The sequence below is a fragment of the Mesoplodon densirostris genome, chromosome 15, assembly GCF_025265405.1.
Source record: "Mesoplodon densirostris isolate mMesDen1 chromosome 15, mMesDen1 primary haplotype, whole genome shotgun sequence".
In the NCBI taxonomy this organism is placed as follows: domain Eukaryota; kingdom Metazoa; phylum Chordata; class Mammalia; order Artiodactyla; family Ziphiidae; genus Mesoplodon; species Mesoplodon densirostris.
In genome coordinates, this window is record NC_082675.1 from 39414080 (window position 1) to 39439189 (window position 25110).

General features: G+C 43.9%; 1 non-coding gene across 1 annotated transcript; it reads right to left on the bottom strand.

The window, feature by feature from the left end:
• Positions 1-20981: 20981 nt before the first annotated feature.
• On the bottom strand, positions 20982-21090 carry LOC132503341 (U6 spliceosomal RNA). Its single transcript, XR_009534589.1, has one exon. It is a non-coding gene; the product is annotated as a U6 spliceosomal RNA (small nuclear RNA).
• Between the last annotated feature and the right edge of the window lie 4020 nt (positions 21091-25110).

Here is a 25110-nt window from a genome sequence, read left to right on the forward strand (position 1 = left end):
CTGAGATGACAAATCCTTGTGTAACTCTGAGGGAGGAATTTAAATCTTTGATTTATGTTGAAAAACATAAATTGGATTATTTGATTCCTGCTAAGTCACTCTCTTTGGCTTCTGACTTTTGCAAAATCCTCACCAAAAGGCTAGTTCATGCCTGGGCTTCTGTTTGGAAGGTTCTCGTTCCAGGTGTCTGCTCTGTGGCCCTGGACTCGACTGCACTGCGTTTCCACTTAGGGAAGATCCCAGGCCAAGCTGGTGATGGTCCTTTAGTTCCCAGAAGACAACACCGGAGGCACCTGTCTCATCTTTTCTCATGTGCGCTTTCCAAATCCTGAAATCTGTGGCTTTCTGGAAGTTTCTGTTAAGACCTCAGGGGCTTATTCTAATGGTTACAAAGGGCTGGTTAGGTCAATTTCCTTAGGGCATGACCTTTCTCTCTGGGAGAATTCTGCACCTACAAATCATGGATGGAACAAGGAACTATTTTTATTTGTGTGTCCTGCATTCCCTTTTTTCTTTTGAGTAGTCTCCCGAAGGCCTCAGGATTACCTCTCCTCGCCTCAAATGTAAACAAATCATAAATTCTGCAGGAAAGCAGTGCAAAGGTTTTAAAGACTGTGTTTACAACCTGGCTTGATCTTCTAAAAACTGAACTTTACCCAAGATAGAGAAAAATCCAAGGAAGAAAGAAAAGAGAGAAAGAGCTTGCATCTCCTAAATCTCTCTTTTCACCTCACCGTCCTCCAGTCCTGGAGAAACGCATTCCTGGGACTCAGAGCCCCGCGTTCTCACCTACCGACATCTGCCATCCAAGTTAATGGTGGGTGTTTGTACTGCCCACAAAACCTGTTCCTGATGATTAATGATCAGTTAGTTACCGTTTCAGATCTCCAGGATGGCTTCCGTGGATAGGAGAGAATGTTCTGAGCTTCAAACTTTTTTGTTCTTTCAAGAGGTCTGGCCATGGACTCAAAGGCATCCAGAGCCGTGGATTCAGGGTGGCCCTCTGAGATGGCCCTGCCTTTGGGTCCACTTGCCAACACCTCCAAAAGGTGGCCTTTCGTGCTTCCATTCTTGCAGGAAAGATCATCAGAGAGACAGGCAAGTCAAGGCTATTAGCAGTCCCTGGAAAGAATGAAGGGCTGAACCTGGGAATCTGGGGGTGGCTCAGTCATTTAGACTCTTTGGGGGAGGTGTCATCAATTTAAAAATATTGAGCGGGTTCCCCATGACCACTTTAATCATCTACCTTGGCAAGAGGATCTGAAATAACGTTTACCTTTCTTGTTGTTTTCAATGAGCAGCAAGCAATGAGTGCCGGGTCTGCTGACCTTGCCCCCTCCCCAGATTTCTTCCCCATTAAAGGAACCGGCCCATCCCTGCAGTCACTCCTACAGTCCCCCACCACCGGGGCTACACAGCTGTGATTGGTTACATACCTTCTTTTGGCTGTATTTGCCTTTATTTCTCACGTGCACTGGCTTTCTCTCCTGCTTGTGAGTGTAAGAGTCTCAGGATAGACAGAGAAACACCTCATAGCACAGTGAAGGTAGAGTGACTGACTCTGCCTGGTCATTGGTTGGGAACTGAATCTAAAAGTCTCTACAATTCAGCGGGCAAGACAGGGCTCTGCTGGCATGAGAGTCGACTATGTGCCAGTGGCTGAGCCACCAAAGGTGGATTTGCCACCGTCATTGTCTCCATCAGTCCCTGCTAAATTTACCCAGCAATGAACATAGTCATCCTCATAATATCTTTGGACCTGGACAATGTTATTTTTGAATTCTGTGTATAATTCTAAAGGAACATTGCTATTTTTATTAAACTTGCCTCAAAGATATGCTTGCTATAAAAAACACTTCTTCAAGACACATTCCTGAATTTTCTCCTTTTAACCTCATGCTCTACTGTATAGAGATTCTGGACCCACCACTGGCTACCTCCGTGGGTTACGAAGATGGAGTTTGAGGGGCTCACAGTAAAAGAAAACTGATGAGTCAATATTGGTCAATACAGAAACCCTACCACAAGGCCAGCAAATGTCAGAAACAGACGTTTTATTTGAGATGTCATACATTTCAGGGCGTAGTAGAAGGAGTGTGACTGACGGGTACTTGTTTCAGAAGGGGATGGAGGTGATTTTGCTGCACACCTCCTGCCAAGCACAGGGTAGATAAATAACATTCAGCAAGTTAGAATTTGTTTAAACAGTGGGCGTCTCACCAGGTGTCAGAATCATAAATGTGCCTCAAGTTCCTTTTATCCCATCTTCTGCATATAACAATCCTGATCCCTAATTACAACAGTTTTTTGGATTGCCTAATAAAGCAAACTGTCCTTTAAACACAAACTGTTAAGCAACAAACTCGGATGAAAGTTAAGCTTTCAGGAATCCAAACCTCAATGATGCGCGGTGTAAATCCAAAATAATAGTGAGTCCTCAGTGAGAACTTTGCTTCAACAACTGACCCCATGTGGTCTGATTCCCCCCAATCTGCATAACAACCTGTGAGATAGATGTGATCATCCCCATTATACACATGAGAAGACTGAGGCTCAGAAGGTAGATAATGTGCCCAGGAGCAGAGCTGTAAGTGCTGCAGCAGCGTCTGCATCCAGGTCTGTCTGACAACAGAGCTCCTGCTTGTCGTACTTCACAATATTAATACATAGAATTGGGTTTGGCATGCAAGGGAGCCCGTTGGAATCACATTTCAGATATTTTCCAAACCACTTATTTTATTTTATTTTTTCCTTTTCCATTTGGCTTTTAGGAAATTTTTTTAAAATTGTAGTACAGTTGATTTATAATATTGTGTTAGTTTCAGGTGTGTGGTAAAGTGATTTGGAATATATATCTATATTACTTTTTTAAAAATTCTTTTCCATAGTAGTTTATTACAAGATAGTGAATATAGTTCCCTGTGCTATCCAGTAAATCCTTGCTGTTTCTCTATTTTATATGTGGTAGTGTGCATCTGTTAATCCCATACTCCCAATTTATCTCTCTTCCCACCCCGCCCCCCTTCCCCTTTGGTAACATAAGTTTGTTTTTTATGTATGTGAGTCTGTTTCTGTTTTGTAAATATGAGGTCACTTCTTTCATTTGTACTATTTTTTAGATTCCACATGTAAGTGATACCATATAATAGTTGTCTTTCTATGCCTGACTTACTTCACTTAGTATGATCATCTCTAGGTCCATCCATGTTGCTGTAAATGGCAAAATTTCATATTTTTTATGGCTGGGTTGTATTCCATTGTATATATGTACCACATCTTCTTTATCCATTCATCTGTTGATGGACACTTAGGTTGCTTCCATGTCTTGGCTATTGTAAATAGTGCTGCTGTGAACATTGGGGGTGCATGTATCATTTTGAATTATAGTTTTCTCTGAATAGATGCCCAGGAATGGAATTGCTGGATCATATGGCAACTCTATTTTCAGTTTTTTCAGGAACCTCCATACTGTTCTCCATAGTGGCTACACCAATTTACATTCCTACCAACAGTGTAGGAAGGTTCCTTTTCTCCACACCCTCTCCAGCATTTATTATTTGTGGACAAGTCATTTATTTTAAAAGGGACAAGGGGGAAAAGGTCATATATGGCTTTATTGCTTTCTTCTCTTCACCTCCCATTTCATTTTTTTTTTCTTCATTCCAATTCCTCTCTTGGTCACCTCAAGTCCTGCCTAGCTCCTATATTTTAAAAATAATTTATTTTAAAATAATTTTAAACTTATAGAAGTTGTAAGAACAGTACAAAGAGACTTAGTATCTTTTTCACCCAGATTCCCCAGTTATTAATATTTCATATGTGCAAGCCTTTTCTCTTGCCTTCTGTCTCTCGATATATATAGTTTAATTACACATAATATACATAGATAAATAATTAGTACGTAGTCTTTTTCTGAGCCACTTAAGAATAACTCGCAGTCATGCTACTCCATCACCCCTCATTATTCCAGTGTGTATTTCCCCAAAGCACGGACACCCCTACACAACCAGTATACAGCCATCCAAGTCACTGTCATGTGTTATCATTTCATCCACAGACCCCATTCTCATTTTGCCAACTGTCCCAATGATGTCACTTCTTTCTTTCTTGTCCTGCAGACAATTTAGGATCCTGTGTTGCATTTAGTGGTCAAGTGTCTCCAGTGTCTTTTGATCTGGAATGGCTCTTTGGTCTTTCCCTCTCTTTCAGGACCTTGAGTGGAATGAGGACTGGCCTCTTGTTCTGTAGGGTGGGCCACCCCTGGGTCTGTCTGATACCTCCTCCTGTCCAGACTCAGGCCGTATATTCTTGGCAGGAATCCTGTAGAAATGATGCCGTGCACTGAGCAGTTGTCAGCTATGTCACCGTGGGAGATGTTTCTCACCATAAAGTTTCCATTTTCCCTTCATAAATGATAAGGATTTTGTGAGGAGACCACATCAATATCCTGTTCCCACCAGCCCGAGTCTCCCCTGATGACTGCCTTCTGAATCAACCACCTCTATGATGGTTGTCAAATAATGGTTTTCTATTTTTATCATTCCTCTGCCTTCTACTGACATTCCATTGTAAGCAGAACTTTTCCTTCTCCATTTATTTGCTTGTTATATATTTATGTATATATATACATATATATAAAATATTCACATATATAATATATGTGATATAGAATATCCACATATATATGAATGAATGCATAAATTCCTATGATTTAATGGGCTGGTTTTTTTATTGAAGTGTAATTGACATACAGTATTATGTTAGTTTCATGTGTACAACATAATGATTCGACATTTGTATGCATTGCAAAATGATCACCACAATAAGTCTGGTTACCATCTGTCACCATATAAGGTTAATGCAATATTATCAAGTATATTCCCCATGCTGTACATTACATCCCCATGACTTATTTATTTTATAACTGGAAGTTTGTACCTCTTGATCCCTTTTACTCATTTCTCCACCCCTCCACCCCCATAGCCCTCCCCTCTGGTGACCACCAATCCGGTCTCTGTATCTAAGAGTCTGGGTTTTGTTTTATTTGTTTGTTGTTTTGTCTTTTGGAGTCCACATGTAAGTGAAATCGTGTGGCATTTGTCTTACTCTGTCTGACTTATTTCATTTAGCATAATGCCCTCAAGATCCATCCATGTTGTCACAAATGGCAAGATTTCATCCTTTTTTTATTGCTGAGTAGTATTCTGTTTTAGGGCTATCTGTTATTATCATTATTTATTTTTGATGCTCAAAGTGCTACATGTTTGACCAGTGGGAACCTCTTCAAACTGGCGCTGTAATGCCCCATCATTCTTTTAGCTTTTCCTTACTTTGTGGCACCACATGCTCCAGACTCGTTGCCTCAGGCTAGGCATCAGCCACTTCTCTAAGGGACTGTTCTTTTTAGAGAAGAATGGAATTTAGAAGCCCAAGATCTGGTTCATACACACATATACATCAATATTCCTGTACACATGTAAAATGAGTGTACGCTGATACATCTAATTCTAATCTAACACTTCCATTTTCTTTTTAGCCTTCTCTTTTTCAATATTCATAAATTTCTTTTCTGATGATGAGAAACAGGTTCCCATGGTCCTTAATATATTTACTTCCTGAGACCTCCATATGTCATCAATCTCCCCGCTACTCCCAATGCCTCCTTGGTCGGCTGCCTCTGTGGTCCCCCATTTTTCCCTTCCTGCATCTGGCTTGGCCACTGGGCCTGGTACCACCTCTGTGGTTTCCCTTTGCTCTCACTGCTGCTTCCTAGACATGCCTCCCTTCCCCGACCCCTCCACTGACCCTGCTGCCCAGGGAAGAGAAGGTTGCAGGTCCTATTCCATATGCTCACAAGTTAAGCCAAAAACAAAGATATATAAGAGGGGCAGCAAGCTTAATAACTACAATGGAGCTTTCTTTTCATTTTTCTTTTAGATAAGCAGTGTTCAGTATTTTCCATAACGGTGCTGTGTTGCTGTTAATATATGTTAATAACCACCTAGTAAGCTAACACGTGGAACTACTTTCCAATTAATGAAGCAAACAAAAGGACTAATTTTTTTTCAATTTTTTAAAAATTGAAGTGTAGTTGATTTACCATGTTGTGGCAGTCTCTGTGACACAGTTATACACATATAGACATTCTTTTTTTATATTCTTTTCCCTTATGGTTTATCACAGGATATTGAATATAGTTCCCTGTGCTATACAGTAGGATCTTGTTTATCCATTCTAAATGTAACAGCTTGCATCTACCAACCTCAACCTCCCAGTCCATCCCTCTCCTCCCCTGCTCCCCCTTGGCAACCACAGGTCTGTTCTCCATGTCTATGAGTCTATTTTGTTTTGTAGATAGGTTCATTTGTGCCATATATTAGATTCCACATATAAGTGATATCATGTGGTATTTGTCTTTCTCGTTCTGACTTACTTCACTTAGTATGATATCTCTAGTTGCATCCCTGTTGCTGCAAATGGCTTTACTTTGTTCTTTGTTATGGCTGAGTAGTATTCCATTGTATATATGTATCATATCTTCTTTATCCATTCATCCGTCAATGGACATTTAGGTTGTTTCCATGTTTTGGCTATTGTGAATAGCACTGCTATGAACATAGGGGTGCATGTATATTTTTGAATTATAGTTTTGTTCGGTTGTATTCCTGGGAGTGGGATTGCTGGATCATGTGGTAATTCTATTTTTAGTTTTCTGAGGAACCTCCATGTTGTTTTCCATAGTGGCTGCACCAACTTACATTCCCACCAACAGTGCAAGAGGGTTCCCTTTTCTCCACACCCTCTCCAGCATTTGTTATTTGTAGACTTTTTAATGATGGCCATTCTGACTGGTGTGAGGTGATACCTCACTGTAGTTTTGATTTGCATTTCTCTAATAATTAGTGATGTTGAGCATCTTTTCATGTGCCCACTGGCCATCTGTATGTCTTCTTTGGAGGAAAGTCTATTAAGGTCTTCTGTCCTTTTTTCGATTGTTTGTTTTGGTTCGTTTGTTTTGTTGTTGTTGTTGAGCTGTATGAGCAGTTTGTATATTTTGGGGTTTTTTTTTTGTTGTTGTTGTTGTTGTTGTTTTTTGTAGTACGCGGGCCTCTCACTGTTGTGGCCTCTCCCGTTGTGGAGCACAGGCTCCAGACATGCAGGCTGAGTGGCCATGGCTTACGGGCCCAGCCGCTCCGTGGCATGTGGGATCTTCCTGGACCGGGGCACGAACCCGCGTCCCCTGCATCAGCAGGCAGACTCTCAACCACTGCGCCACCAGGGAAGCCCAGCAGTTTGTATATTTTGGAGATTAATCTCAAAGGGACTAATTTTTAATCTCTTTTGAGAAGAATTTTACATACATCTGTGTGTCACTCTTTCCTATGACCCACAATATGTTTTGAGTTTGGTTTTATAAAGTAGATATCATTTCCTGACAACCAGAAAAGCTCATTGTTCACTTTTTCCCCCTTACTTTTTATATATGTACAAAGAACATTTCTATAAAAATTCTCACCTGGCCTATTTGGGAGGTCAGAGGGAAAAAGGAAGTTAAAACTCACATATAACTAGGGGAAAAGTGGAAGTTATCAAGTTATAAAGTTGAAATCAGAACAACCATGGGGACCTCAGACCTATTTTTCACCCAGACCTTTTCAGGGGAATGGGGGAGGGATGATGGAAATCTGTGATCTTAAGACTGTTTTTAAAATCCCTCCCAACCCCCAACAATATTACTTTAGATTTTAGTAAAACTGGTTATTTTACTTTGCAATCTACTTATTTTGAGGCTTCTTTCTGGTTATTTTGAGGGTTCTCCCATTCAGAACAGTCAGTAAAGAACTATGAGTAAGTCTGATCTTGAGGTCCTGGCGTGGGCATGGGGGGAGGGGCAGACGCAGAGTCTAGAATCAGGGCTAAACATGCACGTGGCAGAAGTAGGCAGGCCTGGTCCCTGCTCTGTCACCTTGGGCCAAGTACCTCATTTCTCAGAGTCTCAGTTTCCTAATCTATGAAATGGGGATACTATTATGGAGGGTTGTGTTGAAGAATTAAGAGAGAGAGAGGGAGAGAGAGTGGGCCTAGACCTCCTGGCACAGTGCTTGCATAGGGAGGGTCCAGTAAGTGGAGGTAATAATTATGAATAAAGTCTAATACTTGGCCCTTGATCTTGGTTTAGTCAATGAGATTTAAGGACAGGAGAAATCAAAGCACCATTCTGTTATCTTACATCTCCCGGTGTTGCCAATACTCCCAGAACACAAAAGAATTTGGGTATTTTAGGAAATTACAAAACCAAACAAAACCATGTTCCAGCTCCCCAGAGGAAGGCCTCCTGCACCTGTGATTTATCAGGACTTGCTCCCTGGGGAGACAGGCAAGGGAGCAGGAGAAGCAAGGCAGGGAAGCCAAGGTCCCCAGGCCAGGGCTCGGTTCAGGAGGAGTGCCCCAGGGGGTGGCTTCAGCCCAACCCTGTGGAAGAATCCTGGAAGGTGAGTTACGCCTCAGAGTTATCCCAGTACCTGTCCTTCACTGGGCAGGGCTGCCCTGGGGGGAGAATTCCCAGGCCCTCTTGCTCCCTGCCCTTTGGGTAAAGTGGTTCCAGTAACCTGAGGGCGGTCCTCCAGAGAAGAGCCTGAGGGCAGAGCTGTAGGATTGAAAGCTTCTTGAAGTGGGGGTGGGGAGAGAGGGCTGGGTGGGATGTGGGCGGAGCACTAAAGTTTCTGCCCTTAGACCCCTCTCCTGACCAGGCCTGAGGTGTCCCAAAGAGCTAGGCTGCCCGCCCTCTCCCACCCTATCCCGTCCAGATTTCTCCCCCAGGGGCAGGAAGGTGGCGAAAAGACCCTGGTGCATCTGACCTGGTTCCCTCCTCTCTGCCAGGCTGGACCACAGAAACCCGACTCCTGTCCTTTCAGCCCACTTCTCTTCCGCCTCCCAAGCCCTAGGTCCTTCTCACTGTAATTATTACCAGCAAATACGAGTCACGGAACTCCCAGTAAGCAGAGCATCAAGTGTCCCAGGAGGTGCACAATGAATTGTAGTCAGTATAAAAGAAGGACTCTATAGTGAGGAAGAAGAGGGCTGTCCGGGATGGTGGCTGGAGAAACAGGGAAGTGCTGAGGCTTAGGCTGGCCTTGATGGCAGGCTTCAGACTGTGCAAGAAACGGGCAGACCTTCCAGTGGTGGTGCTGATGCGGGTAGAGAGTGAGGTATTCGTGGAGAACCATGAATCACCCTGTTAGTCAGTGGCACCCAGTGGGGCGAGAAGGGAGGAGCTGGGAGGGGACCAGTGAAGAGGCTGAGTGGCAGCTGACTGCACCCCCTTCCCCGCCCCCGGCCCTGGTCTGGGTCAGGGTAGGCGCAGTGGGAACAGAAGGGACCCTCTTCTGGGACTCCGGACAACTTTGACCAATTTTCAAGCAATTATTTTAAGAGCTACTCATTAAACATCTAGACAAATTGTGACTAGAAATGAAATTGTGACTTTGTCCAGAGGAGGGGAATTTTGGCAGAAGATACATTCTACCCACTCTCCATGCTTTGAAGAAGGTAGAATTAAAAATCAACATTCTATCCAACTGGATTCATTTGGTGTTTGGTTGGTGATGCTGGTGTGTTTAAGAGACAAATGGGAGTGTGAATTGCCAGTCTCTGCACATAATAGTCACTTGAATAAATAGAATAATTCTTGAATCGTCAGAATAATGTTCTTCGAGCACATATTGCGGTAGTTTGATTTGAGTCTTGACTCCGTATAGTTTTATGCAGGGTCGGGGCTCTAGGCTGGATGTCCAAAGCATGGTGAGTGCTGAGAGCACAGGAGAAGAGTTGTGTTTCAGTCTTTTGAGGCGGTGTTTTCACGGGTGCCAAGCAAACACTAGGTTCTAGAATGGGAATCGTGTGCACATGTGTGGAGGGAAATAAACCACTTGATTCTCCAAGTTCCTTTAGGCTTTTAATCTTATTGTTGACGTAATCTAGTCTAATAAGGAAGAGCTATATTTTAAAAATTGAAATAATTTAAAAAATTGACTAGAAACTACGTACACATGGCACAAGATTACAAAATATTCAAATTGTACACCATGGAAGGAAATTTCCCCATTGATTGCTGCCTTAGCCACTCATTTTCCCTCCCATGGGGGGGAACCATTGTGCCAATTCCACATAAATCTTTTCAGAGAATCTCTGTGCATTCATGTGCACATTTCCCACAAATGGTTGCAAAATATACATACGATTTTTCCCCTTTTTTAACTAGCACTCTATCTTAGAGATGATAACTATCGGTATGTGTAGAGCTGTTTCATTTTTAAATTTATTTTTTTTATTTTTTTATTTTTTTTTGCTGTACGCGGGCCTCTCACTGCTGTGGCCTCTCCCGTTGCGGAGCACAGGCTCTGGACGCGCAGGCTCAGTGGCCATGGCTCACGGGCCCAGCCGCTCCGCGGCATGTGGGATCTTCCCGGACCGGGGCACGAACCCGTTTCCCCTGCATCGGCAGGCGGACTCTCAACCACTGCGCCACGAGGGAAGCCCTAAATTTATATTTTTAATTACTAAACAATCATAAGCTATAAAACCTTTAAATAATATACAAATATACAGAATAAAAAGTGAAAGCCCCTTTCCATTCCCTTCCCACGACTTTTTAAACTGTCTTAACGTATACACATGTGTGTATACACACACACACAGGGTGTTTTTAAAAACATGAATGGTTTCATACTGTATATATTTTGTGTGACTTTTCTCATGTTTAATATATGATTGATATGTTTATTTCTATAGATATAAATCTACCTTATGCTTTTAATTTTATTTTTTATGGATAAAAATGTACTAATTTTTTGGAATATATAATATATGTAAAATTCAAAAGATGTGAAAGGGGCCACAGTGATAAGTCTCCATCTACCTCTGGTCCCAGGCATCTTTTTCTCCTTCCACACACAAACACTGTGACTATTTATGCTGTGTCCTTCTAGAGATAGTCTATGCATTTATAGACATATATTAAAAAATATATACACACAGATAGTAGCGTGCTATTCATGCTGTTCTGTTCCTAGCTTTTGTCTTCTTCACACAAAATAGATGGTAGATACTTTCATATCCATATGTATATATATATATGTTTCACTTTTTTAACAGTCACATGGTGGCGTATTCCATAACAGGGATGTACCGTAATTCATTTAATCTGTTCATTAGTCATCGGACATGCAAGGAGGGTACCTGCTGGGTAAATTCTTAGAATGCAAAGCTGTTTGCCTCCCCTGTTCCTCCATGTTTCCTTATCAGTCTGTTCACTCATGCGCTCACTCACTCATTTGTTTATTTACCAATTCTTTCAACCCAAAGCTTGTTCTGTGCCGCCTATCACTCTAAGTTCTTGACTGCTTTGACCCTGGCTTTCTGTAATTAAACATGACGTTATTTGGCAAGCAAAGACATGTTCAACTACAGGAGAACGTTAAAGGCCTTTGTATGGATTCCCTGCTTTTTACTCAGACCACCCATAAGCTCCCAATCAGCTGAGAGGGCCTCTGGGGGCCCTATCTTCCAGTCCCACCCAAACTCCGTCCCCCTGCCACTCCCATGAATGAGTTTGCTAAGGGCTGGGAAGCCAGTGGATTGTGTTCCAAGCCCCAGATGAGTAGGGGAGAGGTCTCCTGTCAGCCAGCCGGTAGGTTAAGTATTAGTCACACTGGGGCACAAACAAGTTTCTAAAGCCACATTTAGCCAGCTGTGGCCAGCGGTGTCCCAGGGCTGGCTGTCTACAGACACCTCTGGGCCACATTAAGAAAGAGTTCCCATTTGTTGCGGCAACAAAGCCAGCTGCTGGGAATTAGGTGGTGAAGCCAAGAGGAGGGCGGGTGGGGTGGCCGAAGACTGAGAGGCAGGCTGAGCCACTTCAGACACAAACAATTCCTTTAAGTCTCCTCCAGGTGGGAGTTGGCACCAGGAAAGGAGCTGGGTCGGAGCAAAGGAAGGCAGCTCGCCAAACCCTCGCCACTTCTTCAATGAAAAGAGGGAACCCTTGAGGACGGATGGTCCTGATGATGGAAACAGGGGTCCCCCAGTGAGAGAGGGAGGAGAGAGGCAGAAGGCCATAGCAAATATCACAATGCCCCAACTTCTTTTCTCTTGCACGTGAGATGGAAGAACATTTTCTAACATCTTGGTTCCAGCACTCAACTCAGAAAAAAACTAGATCAGAAATACTGTGGGCTATTTCTCACCAAGACCCTGGACTCCGGGGTGAAAGAGTTAATTTCTCTCTACAGTTGAGGACTACGTTACCAATATTCCTTTCCTTGCTTTGGATGTGCTTTTTACATTCAAATCTCAGAGTACAATCTTTATGTTTTTCAATTTCCAGTCTTTAGGAAGTGAATAGTAAGTCCCTCCCAAAAAGGCTATTTCCTTAGGAGAGACTCCCAGAAGTGGATAAATATTTTCAAAGCACTTAGAGAATAAAGGCTGTGCTTTCACCTTGAAAGACTTGTCCATGGTTCTTAATCTTTCACTCATTCACTGATTTTTTGATTTAATAGGCCATTAAGTGAACATTTATTTAGGGCTTACTATGTTCCAGGCAAAGCGTTCTCTATGTCTTATCTTACTTCCTCATAATAATTCCTCTAGAATGAAGACTCCATGTGAGTAGAGCCTTTGCCCCTTGTTCACTGTTTTGGCTTCAGTACCTAAAATTGTGTCCGGCACATACATATTTGTTGAATAAAAAGAATGAGGTCAGTAATATTATGATGTCCCTTTACAGATGATGAGACTGTCTTACATGGGTTAAAGACTTTGCTTAAGGTTTCAGAGCTCATACCAAGCTGACTTGGGATTTAATTTCATGTGACTCGAAAGTCCTTAAGATGGCCTCCATTCTCTAAAGCAGGGGCCCCCAACCCCCGGGCCATGGACCAGTACCAGTCCTTGGCCTGTTAGGAACCGGGCAACACAGCAGGAGGTGAACGGTGGATGAGGGAGCGAAGCTTCATCTGCTGCTCCCCATTGCTCCCCATAGCTCTCATTACGGCCTGAACCATCTCCCCCATTCCCCGGTCCATGGAAAAATTGTCTTCCATGAAACCAGTCCCTGGTGCCAAAAAGGTTGGGGACCGCTGCTCTAAAGCACTTACAGTTTAGGGAAGGAGAAGTTATGTGTTCAAATGACTCTCATACAAAGCAGAGGAAATGAGTAGAGGTAAGAGGAAGGTGTTGTGGGATCACAAAGGAAGGATGATTTTTTTTGGTTGGGAAATCCAGGAGGGCCTCCAGGAGGAAGTGGCATTTGGACCTGGACCTTGAGGGATGGACTCCCACATTCGATCTCAGTTGTTCACTGATGGCAAAATAAATTTGGACTTACTTTTCCCTGATTTAATGGGGGAAAAAATGCAGCTCCATTTCAGATTGCCTTATTTATATTAAGCCTTCTTTAGTGTAAATTCCTAGTGGAGACCACTCCGTCCCTGGCTGTGATGGTATCGTGTCTCTGTGCGTCTGATAGAAAGCTTGCTGTCAGTGTCCCCTTTCTGAAGGATTTTCCTAAATTGCTCTTCATAGCTTTCTGGATCATGGGGCTTGTATTCTCCTTTTCAGAAGTCACTGTTTGGACTAAATGTTTTTGCTTGTCTGATGCCTATGAAAATCCCCATTTCTTATTAATGGTGGAAAACGCCTCTGACAGTGGACTTTCCCCCTCACCCCCATCCAGCCCCATCCTTCAAAACTGGAACGGGAGCATGGATACTCTTTGCTTTTGATCAAGACATGTCTCCCGCCAGGAGCAAGGAAGGATGTGTAGGAGGCAATGTCTCCAATAGTAACAATAACAAGAGTAACAAGTAAAAGTTCTCCACAGGATCTTAGGCAGCTAAGTTACCCAGGCGTTTATACGTGTTTACAGTGGGAGTGTTTTTTTCTCCAGCTAACAATGGTTCCCAAATGTCTTCCTTCCCTGGGCCCCCTCCCAAGCATGTGAAAGGTCCTGTCTGAAATATAGAGAAGCAGCTTTCAAAACCAGACTTATTTTCCTGCTTGCTTTTGGCATAAAGCTGAGCGGGGTGCCCACTGGCCTTTGGCTATGGAGGCCAGTGCACTCAGTGTGCCTGGGTCCTGGCTCTGGGGCTGAGAGCATCATGTGACCTTCTTGACCCACTGGCAGCTCTTCAGCCAATGCTGCTGCTTCTCCAAGTGACTGAGGAAACTTTTCCTTCAATTCCCCCTTCTCTCTCAGCTCTAAGATAATCAGAGTTGTGACCCTGCTGTTTAAGCAACAGACTGTGACTTGAGCAACAATGAACTGACTTCCTACACATCCCTCTGTGCCACCTCTTGGGTGACTTAAGAGGAAACAAGATTCCCTTCTCCCTGGCTCTGCTGGACAGAGCCTCCTCCTCCAGCTCGGGTCAGCCCAGGCTTAGCTGTGTGGCCGCAGGAAGTCTCTCTCATCCTCCTCACCCGCTTCACATCCTGCTAACAGGAGGATGAGCAGGAAGCGGAGAGTGTCAGGGCAAAGTCTTTCACGCTCACAGTGAGCTCAGGCAGCACGTGGGCCTCTAGGAAAACAATACAAAACTTTCCAAATGGCTCTGCTAAGGGCGCTCTGCAAATACTTTGCACAGTTGTGTTAGAAACTGTTAGTCATGAAGACTCTGGGTTACTTTTTTTCTCATTTGGCTTAAAAAAAAAAAGTGAAGTCTGAGTGTTGCTCTCAGCAGCTTTTTCTGGTTGTCTGGGAGCCCTTGGTGACGGGTGGGACAGGCCACTGCGCGGCCTCTTGTAGGAGACAGCCCCTCTGCTCAGGGTGAGGAATATGGGTTAGCTCACAATGATGCTTTACATTTGGGAAAATGCTCCTACATACAGGTGCTGGCTGCCGGTTTGTTCTGAACCTTTGGATAGCACATCACTTTTGCAGACCTCAGTGTCCTCGTTTGTAAAATGAAGGAGCTGGAATTGTTAAGATCTGATGTTCTCTGAGTCAGGGAGTCTCTGACGAGACCCACACAGAGGCCCTCTGGACTCTCTGGGGGCAATAAACCTCAGGTGCCCCTCAAGCCCCTTCTCCAGAGGGCAGTTCCTCTCTCCCTGTGTGGGGCTGGCCTTGGAAGGCTCTTCAGCAAATCTCCACTCCCTTGGTGTAAGGCATGGTCTGGCGATTGAACTTTCACACGGTGGTCTTCCAGTCTTTATATTTTAAACATAAAGGTGATTTAAAAAAAAATTTTTTTTAGCTCTAGAATCACAAACTGCCCCAAGATGGCACCTGCTTGTAAAAACTTTGCTTCTTCACTGACTTCTCTCATTTAAGCACTCTTGTCCTTACTTGCTATTACTCCACTCCCTGCATAAAGCCCAGCTGGAAAATAACCCCGGATGCTTCTCCCTGACCTCTCCCCACTGTCCATCCCTTTTCTTCTTTAGCTATTGTGGGAGTAATAGGAAAAGGGAGGGCTGCTTTTCAGGAGGTTGGCATTTACCAAAAATAACATTTTCCCTGACTAATTTCCAGGTACTGCCCATTCATTACCTTGGAATGTAAATATATTTGAAAAGCAGACCTGTCCTAAGGCATTCCTCAGCTCCCACAATTAGAAACCTCAGGGCATTCCCCTTTGACTCGAGGCGAGATTAGCCTTCAGAAGCTCCAGGCAAGGTGCAAAAACCCGACTTCCTCTGATTCCAAGCTGAAGGCAACGATCGTGGCAGAGTTACTTCTACATGGGGCCACCCTAAATTTAGAGAATAATGGACATGACAAAGAGAAATGATCAAACTGGAACTGAAAAGGGTCTTTCGGTAGTAATCTTTCTCACTTGCTAGTGAAGCCCTTTATTCCTTGTTCTGTGTGAGCTGGTCTGTGACAAGTGTCTGGCACAAAATGGGTCTTCAGTTAACTTGAGCATCCTTCCCTGTTCCCACTGCTTTCCATTTCCCACAATGGGTGGATGCAGCTGTCCATAGTTGACATCCTAAAGGGCTGGGGAGTGGAGGGGGAGGAGAGAGGAGACCCCTATCCGCTGGTTGAGAGCCCTCCCCTCCAGAATAAAATTGGACAAATGAAATGGTGAGGTCTCAGTGGATGCCTAGGGCAGCCTTCAAGGAGAAGGGGCAGTCTGAGCGATGTGTTTGAAGGGGAGAAGCCTTGACCTGCCTGATTTGCCCTGGTGGCCCGAAGGACTTTATATTTGATGTATATGAGTCCCAGGTCCTTTCAAAAGCATCACTGGGCTGAACTGTCCTCTTCTTCCTCTGCAACTGCCTTACTGAGTCATATACACTTGAGGGCTTCCCTAAGTGCAAACCACGGCCAAATCACAGAGGCTTTGCAAGGTCAGAGGAGGCCTGATCTCTAGAATTCCCTAAGTCAGAGCCCCAGTGGATAGCCAGTGTCTATGAGATTGGAGGCCTGGAAGATTCAGTTATGGGCAGTCACAGTAAGGGCATTGACATCAGGCTGAGATGATGACTAATTCCACTCTACTTTAAATTGTTTCTCCTTTAACTGTCCTTAGCTGAGTGTCCGTTACTCAGCAGTTTGGAAATCTAAATTGAAAAGTACCCAAATAAACTCTGCTCAGTATTCTGTAATAATCTACATGGGAAAAGAACTCGAAGATGAATAGATACATGTATATGTATAACGGAATCACTTTGCTGTACACCTGAAACTAATACAACATTGTTAATCAACTATACTCCAATATAAGATAAAAAAATTTTAAAAAGTACCCAAATAAAATTGGGGAACTTTGAAGAGACTACAGAAGAATTAGCTGCGGCATCCACCTCACCCCAGAGTGTGAGGGACAGGCCAGCCCTGGTAGTCCTGGTTCTCCTTGGCTTACCTGCGTGTCCTTTTGCTGATCTGGGTCTCCTACTGTTGCTGCCCCATATTTACACTTAGGCTTAGCTGCAGGGACAGGTCGCTTTTGAATTGCGTGCAGCTTTCAACCTTAATTACTACTGCTCTTTTGCTGCTGTGATGCTTTATTGCATCAGCACATTTCTAAATTTGATGAATTTCTCTATTTATGGGAGATACTCCTCTTTCTGTGTTCAGGAAAGTTCCACCCTGGTCAGGTTCCCAGATCTCTGAGGAGCCCGTCCCTTGGCTGTGTGACTGGTCACTGTCCTGGCAGGAGCCACGCCATTGGCTCTGGCAGTTCGGCCTCCATGGCCTCCCTCTGGTTCAACCTGGATGCTGCATCCACTTTGGAAGCAGTGACTTCTCTGGTTGCCTCTTTACAATCTCAGGAAAAGGCTACTCATCCTGCCTTATGGATCTGGACGTGAAGTGGTTGCTTCTAAGCAACATGTGGCCAGGAAGTCTGTCTTCCAGGTCAGGTAATCAGAACATCGATTTGTTGAGAACCAAACCTGCGGTGGGCGCTCTGCGAGGCTCCAAGGGTCCAGAGAAGAAAGACCATCCCTGCTTTGAGGAGCTCTCAGTCTGGGGTGGGGGGAGACATGAACTTGTCATTTCAAGACAATGTGCTGGATTGAGGGGTGAAGAAGGGGAATTCCCCTGAAAGTCCGTCAGACTGTTGGGTTTAGCCACACCTGCTGTTTGTGTCCAGCCTCCATTCTGACTGTTTGGGCTCCTCTTCTGAGTTGATGGTGCCCAGACAGACAGAACTGAATATCCCCCGGACCCAAGCAATCAGAGCACCGGGGAGGGGGACTTAGCTCAGCCCTGGGATGGGGAGGAGAGACACCTCAGAATCTGGGTTTCTTAGCTGATGACTTGAAAGAGGAGGCAGAGTTGCTGAAGGGGGAGGGAAAGGCTGTAACAGGCAGTGGCATCAGCTGAGCCGAGTGAGAAGTGTTAAAAGGCAAGGCTTGTGCAGGCATCCCCAGATGGCCAAGTCCATGGGGCGGGGGGAGCAGGGGTGCAGGGGACCCTGTTAATGATGGGTTAGCTTGAGAGAGACCTGGTCAGATTTTTAAAAAGTATATCCGGTGGCCTAGAGGAAGATGGACTTGAGGGAGGTGAGGCTAGAGAAGGAAGCCTCGTAGGGACTTCATGCAACTAGGGGATCCAGGAAACAGGCAATCCAGCTCTTATGGGGGTTTGCCTTCTTTCCCTCTTTTTCCTATTTCCCTCTTCCTTCACAGCTTTGAGGCAAGTGACTGAAGGGCCATCCTCTTCCTCTTCCTTCTCCTTTCTTTTGTTTTGTACTTTTTATTTTGAAATGATTTTAGACTCACAAGAAGTAGCATAAATAGTACAGAGTCCTCTTTAACCTTCCCCCAGCTTCCCCCATTGGTATCATCTCTTATAACTTTAGGAAATTATCAAAGTACGGAAACTGACATTGGTACAAAACTGGTAACCAGGCTACAGGTTTCATTCAGCTTTCACCGGTATTTGCATATGTGTGTGTGTGTGTGTGTGTGTTTAGTTCTATGCAATTTTATCTCACATGCATATCTGGATGACCACCGCCCTAATCAAGGTGACCCCACCAGGGACCTCCTTGTGATGCACCTTCCCTTTCCCCTTTTCCCTCCTCCACCCCATCCTGAAGGCCATTCTAATGCACTGAGCTAGAGCATTCAAACTGCTGCTGACTCCGAAAGAAAAAAAAGACCCTTCTTGGCACACCTAAGTCCTCTGAGTTTTTCTTCCTTACTATGAATAGGTCACGTCTACCTCCCTGGAGAGCATGGGTGTGGGGGGAGACCCTGTGCTTTGGGCCAGAAGCAGGACTGTTCTTATCCCCTGGAGGGTTCAGAGTCCTGCTGGCTCCTGAGACTGAGGGCGGGGGCTCTTCTTGCTTCTACTTAATGAGATTTCTTCAATCCTCAGTAGCCGACAGAACTGAGGCTTGGTCAAAAGTGGATGTGGTGGTTTTAAACATATACTAAGGATGCACAAGACGTAGATATATGGTCTAATACACTTTCCTTTTGTAGACTTTAAATATTGTTCTGTATTTCTTTGAAAAGGTCCGTTCTTTCCCAAATGATGAATCGTTAATTCAACAATAGCCTCTCATTCTCACTCAGTGTAGCGTCTATTTGAAGTTCACGCACATCACTTTTATGCAGACTGGCCTCACCATAGGTGCATTTTGGAGATTTATATATAAAGCATATATTTCAATATCCAGTAGCAGGTGTAGTGAAACAAAGGGATTATAATATTGGAGATGTCATATAATAGCTTAGATTTAGAAGAGTCTTTTCATATCATCTGGTATAATTTTTAACTTAATTTACGAATTGCTTCTCCAAAGCTCTGATCTTTGTGGACATCCAGGAATAGAAGCCCACTGGTTCACACGCAACAGGTCCTTCCGTGTTAGACAACTTGAATTGTTGGTGCATTTTCCTTTTTTTTTGGTCCAAAATCTACTATCATACACGTTTCATTTATTGGTTAGAGTTCCTCCTTTCAAACTACTCAGAATAAATGTAATCCCTTTTCCACACACTGTTTTGTTGGGTTTGAAAGCAGTTCTTGTGTTTCCTTGAAGCCTTCTCCTTCTAGTATAAACACCTTCACTTCCTTTCACTGGTCCTTACAGGCCTTGTTTCCCATACTCTTGCTATCCCATCACTTCCTCAGGAAGTACTCTCGTTTACCCATGTCAGTCTTAAAATGTGGCATCCACATTTTGTCTGTTATCACACAAAGGAAAACAACAGCACAGTTTGAGGGACCAAACTATGTAAACCACACGTAGGATATTAAATACTTTCAACAGTTTCCTGCTTTTGTGATGTAAAAATGTCTGCATTTAATTCTCCCTACAAACCCTGTAAGAAAATTAGTCAAATGAACACTTCCTCCATATAGTAAGCACTTAATAAAAGTTCACTTTCATTATTATTACCAATGTAAAACAACTAACACTATATATTTTAAAAACAGCAAAAAGACCCCCCCAAACAAAACCCCCAAACAACCACAAAGTCACGCATCAAAAGGCATGAATATAGGGAAAAGTGAGTAACCTAGAACAATAAGGTAATTTCCCACACCTTTTTTTTTCTATCGAAATATAATTGGGGAATGTCCTGGAGGTTCAGTGGTTAGGATTTGGCGCTTTCACTGCCGGGGCCTGGGTTCGACCCCTGGTCGGGGAACTAAGATCCCGCAATAAATAAATTAATTAATTAATTAAAAAAATTAAAATTAAAATTAAAAAAAGAAATATAATTGACATATAACATTGTGTAAATTTAAGGTGTACAGTGTGTTACTTTGATACATTTATGTATTGTAATATGATTGCCGTTGGAGTGAAAATTAGCACCTCTCTCATCTTACATAATTGTCATTTTTTTTTAGTGATTGGAATAATTAAGTTTTAGTCTCTTAGCAAGTTTGCTGATTATACGATATTCTCTCTTTGGTTTTGTTTATTTTTATTTATTTATTTATTTAACATCTTTATTGGAGTATAATTGCTTTACAATGGTGTGTTAGTTCCTGCTTTATAACAAAGTGAATCAGCTATACATATACATATATCCCCATATCTCCTCCCTGTTGCGTCTCCCTCCCACCCTCCCTATCCGACCCCTCTAGGTGGTCACAAAGCACCAAGATGATCTCCCTGTGCTATGCGGCTGCTTCCCACTAGCTATCTATTTTACATTTGGTGGTGTATATATGTCCATGCCACTCTTTCACTTCGTTCCAGCTTACCCTTCCCCTTTCCCGTGTCCTCAAGTCCATTCTCTACGTCTGTGTCTTTATTCCTGTCCTGCCCCTAGGTTCTTCATAACCACTTTTTTTTTTTTTAGATTCCATATATATATGTTAGCATATGGTATTTTCTTTTCTCTTTCTGACTTACTTATGACAGACTCTAGGTCCATCCACCTCACTATGAATAACTCAATTTCATTTCTTTTTATAGCTGAGTAATATTCCATTGTATATATGTGCCACATCTTCTTTATCCATTCATCTGTCGATGGACACTTAGGTTGCTTCCATGTCCAAAAATATGGAATGCTTCACGAATTTGCATGTCATGCTTGTGCAGGGGCCATGCTAATCTTCTCTGTATCATTCCGATTTTTTAGTATATGTGCTGCCGAAGTGAACACTTTGGTTTTGTTTAGACTAGAGTCTGTCCCATTTATTTGTTATTATACTAATGACAATCTTTTTTACTTCCAAGATTTAATATTATTTATATCCATTTGTTCATGTCTCATTTCTTGCTGTTTTTGTCTCCTAATTTCTTATACTTTTAAAATGAAATTTATTCCTCTCTATATAATATATTTATGTAGTATTCTAGAAGATGCATTTAATTTGGCATTGGTTTTATTCAGATTGTTGATTTTGTTGACTTTCTTTCATTGAATTAGTTTTCCCCCCTTTGTCTTACACTTCTCTCTCTAGTGGTTTTCAGATTTCCTCCACCTGTTCTCTGGGGCCCCCTGCCCAGATCCAGGCTTATAATGCTTTTTCAGAACTTTGGTCCTGCAGTGATTTGGGGCTATTACAGAGCTGGTCACAGAACTGGCAGGCAGCTTGGCTCAGTTCATGGTGGTGAGGAATCTGTTCTATATCCATGTCCTTTTGTCCTCCTGGGGCTGTAACTTGCTCAAAGCTTCAGCACAGGCAGTAGTATGCACCAAGCTTTTTCTTTTTCTTCCTCTCTTCTTTTCACTAGTGGAGGTCACCTTACGCTACTCTGTCCCCAGCAATGGAGAATATAGCTGTGAATTCCTTGTCTGGGGCCTGTTGCTTCAGCCCTGCTCCCTCCTTTGCATTGATGATCCATTTCATTGCTTTATGCTTGGGCTTAGGAATCACATGAGAGCCTTTGCAGACTGCTTCAGGTGATATATAATAACCACTGCCCCAGACCCACCTGTGGTATCTCTCATTTGGACTTTTTTAAAAAAAAATATTTTATTTATTTATTTATTTGGTTGTACCAGGCCTGAGTTGTAGCAGGCAGCCTCCTTAGTTGTGGCACATGTGCTCCTTAGTTGGCTCTTTAGTTGTGGCAGGACAACTCTTAGTTGTGGCATGCATGTGGGATCTAGTTCCCCAACCAGGGATTGAACCCAGGCCCCCTGCATTGGGAGCATGGAGTCCCAACCACTGTGCCACCAGGGAAGTCCCCATCTGGACATTTTGTGAGGGCTTCCCAGTAGGTCTCCACTGGTTCCTATTTGTTCCTATGATTCGTTTTCCATTAAAAATGCACATGGAAAAATGATGTTCCTCTAACTTAAAATCATCCTGACATCCCCTTGCTCTAAAGTTCAAAATCTAAGCGTACTTCACAAGGCCTTGTAAGATCCAGCCCTGCCTCTGTTCCAGCTCTGTTTGTGCACTTGCCCTAGGATCAGGAATATCAGCTCACCTTTCACCTCCTGGAACCACTGGTCTTCAACATACCTTACAGGCTTCATGTAGGCCTCCCCTCTGCTTGGAATCCTCTCTCCTCAATTGCATCCTCACCCCTGTCCTCCTGGTTAAATTCACTTTATCACAGATTTCAACTGGGATGTCTCGTCCTCAAGGAGACATTTCTAACCCCCACTTCACCCCCCAGCTTGGGTGATGTTTTATATACCCTCAAGGGGCCCTATACTTTTTCTTTAAATAAGCTCACCTTTTTATTGGTAGAATTTATTCACATTTATTTTGTGATTTTTTTTTTAAGAAGATGTTGGGGCTAGGAGTTAATTAATTAATTAATTAATTTATGCTGTGTTGGGTCTTCGTTTCTGTGCGAGGGCTTTCTCTAGCTGTGGCAAGTGGGGGCCACTCTTCATCGCGGTGTGCGGACCTCTCACTATCGTGGCCTCTCTTGTTGTGGAGCACAGGCTCCAGACGCGCAGGCTCAGTAGTTGTGGCTTACGGGTCTAGTTCCTCCGCGGCATGTGGGATCCTCCCAGACCAGGGCTCAAACCTGTGTCCCCTGCATTAGCAGGCAGATTCTCAACCACTGCGCCACCTGGGAAGCCCTGTTTTGTGATTTTTAACGTTGAGGATTTTATATTTACATTTTATTATTTTAACCTGAGGATATTTTTATTATATCCCCAGCACCACGTGTGGATTATAACTCACTACAGATTCATGAATGAAGCATGAGGGAATTTCCTGACGGTCCAGTGGTTAAGACCCCACACTTCCACTGCAGAGGGGCACGGGTTGGATCCCTGGTCAGGGAACTGAGATCCCACATGCCGCGGGGCACATAAACCCTCGCGCCACAACTACTGAGCCCAAGTGCCTCAACTAGAGAGCCTGCGTGCTGCAAACTACAGAGCCCACAGGCCCTGGAACCCATGCCACAACTAGAGAGAAGCCCATGTGCTGCAACAAAGAGCCCACACTCCACAACGAAAGATCCTGCATGCCTCAATGAAGATCCCGCGTGCCTCAACTAAGACTCGATGCAGCCAAAAATAAAAATAAAAATAAAAATGAAATAAAATAATAATAAATCTTAAAAAAAATAAAAGATTGTGCAGTATGGCCAAAAAAAAAAAAAAAACAAACCCATGAAGTCTGAGCTCTGCAAGCCCCCATGTGGTCTGACTCCCGTTTCCTCTCTGACTTCACCCACCACTGTCCCCGTCACTCACTCTGCTTGAGCCCCACTGGCTTCCTTGGGTCCTAAGCAAATCCAAAAACGAGCAAGGAGAATTCCATTAGATATTAAGGCTCACGAATTTTCCTTTTTGGCTCAATGCTCTGCCTTCTGGCTACTCACATGCTCTAGGCAAGCGTCCCCGGTTCTTCTAGGTGTGGGTACCCCCTACTCCAGGCTCTGCCAAGTGACCCCGCCCCCAAGGGCTTTGGGTCATGGCAGCTCAGCCCGTTGAAACCACAGTGGTGGCTCCACCCTTTGAAACCAAGATGGAGGCAGCCCCGATGATCTGAGTCACCTCTGGGGTCATTCTTCTCTTCTCTTGAAGAGCAGCGAACATTCACAGCCCTGTTGTGCAGTCCTGTGGGATCCAAGAAATCCAACAGCCTTCTTTCATTTCATCTTTCGTTTCTCTCTCCCTGGTCTTGGCAGTGCTTCTGCTGGTATAATCCCGTCTCTTCTGGGCTTCTTCAGGGGCAGTGGATTAAATTTGTGGTTCATACCCATATTAATCTCCTTATCAAAGAGTGAGTGTTTCAGCCACACCCTTAGTGTTCTCTTCAGAACATGTTCTTCTCATTTTTTGCAATATGAACAGGCTGAGAATTTTCCAAATCTTCAAGCTCTGGTTCTTCTTGGCTTAAATTTTCCTCAATTTCTCTCTCTCCTCTTGCATTTTACTGTAAGTGGTAAGGGGAAATCAATGCGAAGCCTTCTAAACTTTGCTTAGAAATCGCCTCAGGTAAATATCCAATCCGATCGCTTGCTTACAAGTTCTACCTTCCACAAAACACTAGAACACAATTCAGCCGAGTTCTTTGTCTCTTTATCACAAGGGTGGCCTTTTCTCCAGTTCCAAAAACATGTTCCTCCTTTCCATGTGAGACCTCATCAGAGTGGCTATTCAGGTCCACATTTCCGCCAACATTCTTTCTCTGTTCTCTGAGATGATGGAGACAGTCTCTCCACTGCTCCTGTTTTCTTTCTGGCCCCTCATCAGCATTGCCTTTGAGGTCCATCTTTCTACCAATGGTCCCTTCATGGAAATGCAGGCTTTCTCTCACATGCGCCTCGAAACTCCTCCAGCCTCTACCCATTTCCCAGTCCCGAAGCCTCTTCTGCATGGTAGGTATTTGTTACAGCATCCTCCTCCCCTCCACGCTACCCAACCCAAATCAAGTCTGCTTGGGCTGTCATAAGAAAATAGCACCAACTGGGTGGCTTAAACAACAGAAATATATTTTCTCACAATTCTGGCCTCTGGAAAGTCCAAGCTCGAGTCAGGGCTCAGTTTCTGGAGAAGGCTGTCTTCCTGCTTGGCAGGTGGCCGCTCCCTGTTTTATTCTCCTGTGTAGCACTGAGCACCGACCAATAATCCATATGCTTCACTTGCTTGTTGTCTTCCTGCTCCGGGAGAGGAAGTGCCAGGAGGGCAGAGCCCTGCATCTGAGTTCACTGATGGACCCTCAGTGCCTAGAGCAGGCCTGGCACATGGCAGGTGCCA